We start from the raw sequence: 5,000 nt of genomic DNA on the forward strand, positions 1-5,000 counted from the left end.
GGAGTACTGTTGCCCTGTGTGGCATTCCTCTCTCTCTGTCTAACTCTCAGAAAGAATCGAGAGAGTGCAAAAACGTGCGTTACGCATCATTAATCCTGCCTCCCACTACGAAGACGCTTGGATGCTATCCGGCTGCACGACTCTGTGCACACGACCTATTGTGTGCGAAAACTTTTGAAATGATCAAGGAGCCCGGATCACGCCTTCACCATCTTATGCCACCGACTCGGGAGCGCGCGCAATGCCGCTCCTTACGCTTTAACGATGGACCATCGCTGATGAAATGTAAAACAGAGCGCTTTAAGAAACGTTTCTTCCCGCACGTGTGCTTTAAGGCTCATGGTCTCTAGCAGGATATTTTCTAAAGTTATTAATTATCTGTAGTAAAGTATTTATCATATCGAAATTGAAGACTGTAAATTTAGAGTAATTTAAAATTGCAAAATATGTAAATTCACAGTAATTTTAAAATGTAATGCCCAGTTCCCATCAAGTTGACAAGTTGTTATTTTACCAGGTTTATTGTTATGTAATGTAATGACGCAATTCGCTTCATGCGCGACGTTTTATAATAAAATGCTATTAATATTATTGTTATTATTGTAAACATATTTTAAGAAGTGTGGTGGAACTGTAAATGTCTATGAAACGATTTTCCAATTCTTATTTAATTCTGTTCTTCGTTGTAGAAAAATGTCAGAGACAGAAGCGATTCAATATGAAAAGAAAACTTCCGAGGATGCAGGAAAACGCCCCGAGCAACAAATCGTGTAGTCAAACGTTGCTTATATGGGGATGTTGCATCTTATGGCGCTATACGCGATTTATCTACTGCCCTCGGCAAAGCCGCGAACCTGGATCTGGACCTGGCTTTGCTACTTTTTCGGAGGTCTTGGAGTCACTTGTTGATCCCACAGACTCTGGTCGCACCGGTCGTACAAAGCCACGTGGCCTTTCAGATTGTTATTAATGCTATTCAATTCCATGACAGCACAAAATTCCATCTTTGAATGGGCGAGGGATCACCGCATTCATCACAAGTATTCTGAAACCGACGCAGACCCGCACAATGCTAAGAGAGGATTCTTCTTTTCACATGTTGGTTGGTTATTGATGAAAAAACACCCCGATGTCATAACGAAAGGAAAACAATCTGATCTGAGCGATTTGTACGAGGACAAAATCGTCATGTTCCAGAAAAGGTAATCATTGATCAGAGTTATTACGTGGTATGCCTGAGACTAGCCGCTTGCTTTTTATCGGTGAAAAAAGCAAAAAAAAGCAAATGGACTCGCGCTAACACCAGCCCGGTGTGTCAAGTAAAACACCCGCCTGGTATGTTAGCTACACCATGCTGATGCTGCTAATTGACCGGGTGAAATGGTTGTGCGCATGCGTGATGCGTTGGCCACAACGGGTTGGTGTTGGCGTGTGTCACCTTGCTTTTTTTGCCCTTTTTATCGTCCCAAATGCTCACCTTGTTTTTCATTGTTTTCCGATTGGCAAGGCCTCTTTGGCTGTTACTACCGTTATTATTGACAGCCTCTTTTAAGGTACTTCCAGAGTCGCTCTTCAATCAGTCCACTCGCTAGTGTAACAACAGAGGAATGATAAAGTTAGATAACCAACTAAACTGTAAAATCAGCAAAGGAAGTCAAATGAACGAGTAGTTCGGGGAGGACTGGAAAGGTATGAAGTTTTGTTTGATGAACAATATTTCGGCTGACCAAACCAGCTTCCTTCAAGTTTGAGATGTTAGGATTTTAGTGTTGCAGTTGTTATATAGATGGATGTTGTAAATGGTATATAGAGGGAGGATAGTACAATCCGCACAGATTAAGACATTTCCGAAAGGAACAACTCACAAAAGGTATCTCTTCCGATATCTTTCACCTTCATGCCATAAAAAATGTATGTGATCTGTATTTATTTACCAATGACACAGATTTTGTTAATTCCAGATACTACAATCTTCTCAGCAACTTTTTCAATGTGGTATTTCCGGTATTCGTTCCGTGGTACTTTTGGGACGAGAACCTGTTCAACGCATTCATAATTTGTTTCGCATTCCGCTATGTTATTACCGTCAATGGTACCTGGACCATAAATAGCTTGTCTCATCTTTGGGGGTACAAGCCTTATGACAAGACCATAAATCCGACACAGAACTTTATTGTTATCTTAGCAGCAAGTGGTGAGGGATACCACAACTTCCATCACACCTTTCCTCAAGACTATGCAAATAGTGAATTGGGTCTGCGAATAAACGCATCCAAGTGGTTTATTGAGTTAGCCGCAATGCTCGGACTAGCATATGACTTGAAAACTGTATCTAAGGAAGTGATATTACAGCGGAGAATGCGCACTGGAGACATGCAACACTTAGCTAGGAAACAGTAAGAGGGTTATGTTTATAAAGGGACTTTCGCTCTTAGAACAAAGATTAATCACTTTGCCTCTCTTTAGTAAACGCAGTTTTTAGGTTTTTTTTTTCATCAAAAGCTTTGCCACAACTGACAACAAACGGCATAAGATATGCAATCACACTGATTCTCAGGCTTAGATCATTTTTAAACAGATTTTGTTTCGTGCTGTAAAAATGAGCAAAATACCGGGCGGAGAAGGTGGGGCCTAGTAGTTTTAGCACTTACCTTCAGATCTGGACACCCCGGGTTCACTTGTGTAGTTTGCTAGAATAACCGATCGTAGTCGAGGGAGCAAGTAAAATAAATGCTTTTCTAAATCAGCAGGTGTTACCGCCTAGTTGTTACCGCCTAGTTGTTAAATTAAATATCAACCTTTAATACAACTTTACCGAGTGTGTAGGATTTCAGAATATCCAAATTCCAGGTGGATTTTTCAGAACAAATCTAAATCCAGATTTTTGAGATTCACCTTTTTGGCCTTTTTCTGAGGGAAAGGATTTTTTTACTCCTGTTTGTAGAATTCTTCCTATAAACAAACCAGCTTGCTGCCATTTTTTGAAATTGCATGCAATGGTTAAAAATTCAGGCCCGTTCTGTCACAGGTCTCCATTTATGTTGTCATGGCAAATGATAATAATATATAACAACTTTCTTTAAATGTCAATGGATTTAGCACACGCGTACTAATTGGGGACTCTGACGAAATTAACTCAAATCAAATCAAATATTGGTTTTCAGTTTGTGGAGAGGGGAAAACCGGAGTACCCGGAGAAAAAGCTCTCGGAGCAGAGAAGAGAACCAACAAACTCAACCTAAATGTGACGCTGAGTCTGGGAATCGAACCCGGGCCACCTTGGTGGGAGGCGGGTGCTCTCACCACTGTGAAAGAAGGGTGGGGTAGGAGAGAGGTAATGGAGAAGATCAGGGAGGGGTAGATGAAGAGATGTCTAGTTCTTTTTTAGATCCCCTAAAAAACCAAGCCCCCTCTTTATTTAAATTACACCCCCCAAAACAGAAAAATCCTTTTTTAGACAGTTGATAAAAATAAAACCAGGTTAAAATAAAATGAACCGGTTAAGATAAATTTCAAACCAAGAACAAAGTTAAACCACAACATAGATACTTTGGATTCATGATTCGTTTTTGGATTTCGCCAAAAATAACGCAAAATCCATTTTTGGATTTTCCGAAAAAACCGCACCCCTAAACGGCTAACTGTGCTCAAGTCAAATCTCCCGGGATTAAGATTCTTTGTGTATTGAATGTATCATTCGTATTTAAATGATATGGAAATACTTGAGTTGCCGATTAGAGGGAGCTTACGAAACGACGACGCCAACGCAACGACGACGATAGAAAACAATAGGTTTAGTGAGCAAAAACAATGGCTCTGCACGCTCTGCACGTGCGTTTTACGTTTTAGTTCATTTCTTTGCCGTCATCTCCTAAATGACGACGTGAAATGACAAAATTCGAGGTTCTGTGGAGGACGTTAGCACATGACGATGAATTTTCAGTTCTCTCTCTACGCTTCCAACCCACCCACATACCAGTTTAAATCCTCGACGGTTTCTACTAATTTTTAACGCGAAACTACATGAAATAGCTTCGCAGTGATATGAATAAGGCGATCTTGTATTTTTAAATGAAGTCCTCGTAGCCGTCGTCGTCCTCGTTTCGTAAGCTTCGTTAGGTCTATTGAACCGTGCAAATCGCAAATCCGTGCAGTCTGAATTTGGATTCACTCACCGGTATTTCAAACCCAGCGAATCCAAAGAATTCATCAAATCAAAAATCGGGATTTGGATTTACCAAAATGAACGCCAATCCTCTTTAAGATCGAAAATCAATTCTTGGACACACCTTTGATGGTTAAGAATTCATATGACCCGAGAGAGATCACAAATCCGTTTTCCCAACAAAACTCACCCTTAGTACTGTATAGCATAAGCATAAGCTTTATTTGATTTACCACGAAATACAAATAACGATAAAACAAAACAGTTACACAAAAGCAAATGAAAGTGGCGAGGAAGCCCAAAAAGAAACCATGAGGCTTATAGATATTGGGCTCCCTCAGAGTAAAAATAAAGTTAACATTAACGGTAAGGCCTGGATCGAAAGTAAAATACAATGAAGGTAAGTAAAAATTAACTAATTACATAGACTGAGTTGACAGAATATAAAGTATGATACAAGTAACAACAAGAATGAAAATAATATCAGACATGAGAAGAAATATAACTATTTACTACAAGATTTTTAACTAATAATTCATATATAATTTTTTTTTCAATTTCGTTTTGAATAAGTGGAGAGAATTAGATTCTTTAATATCATTTTCTATAGAGTTATAATAAGTAGGTCCTTGGAAGCTGACAGAAAATTTACGAAAGTTTGTTCTACAAGAAGGAAGGTGAAAATCGTTCGCATGTCTAGTGGCATAGCTATGGACTTGTTTGTTTAAAGAAAAATGATTGTTGAACTTTGAAGGCAAAAGAGAATGGTTAAGAGCAAACGTAAGTTTACCCAATTCTAGCTGTCTAATATCGGAAAGTTTTAGTAGTTCTAATT

The 5,000-nt window shown here is 39.2% G+C and overlaps 1 pseudogene; it reads left to right on the plus strand.

Annotated features, from left to right (window-relative positions):
* Window positions 1–2,764, plus strand: part of LOC138032891 (acyl-CoA desaturase-like) — a 6,240-nt pseudogene extending 3,476 nt beyond the window's left edge.
* Window positions 2,765–5,000: the final 2,236 nt, after the last annotated feature.

Source organism: Montipora capricornis, chromosome 14 (genome assembly GCF_036669925.1).
Source record: "Montipora capricornis isolate CH-2021 chromosome 14, ASM3666992v2, whole genome shotgun sequence".
Lineage (NCBI taxonomy): Eukaryota > Metazoa > Cnidaria > Anthozoa > Scleractinia > Acroporidae > Montipora > Montipora capricornis.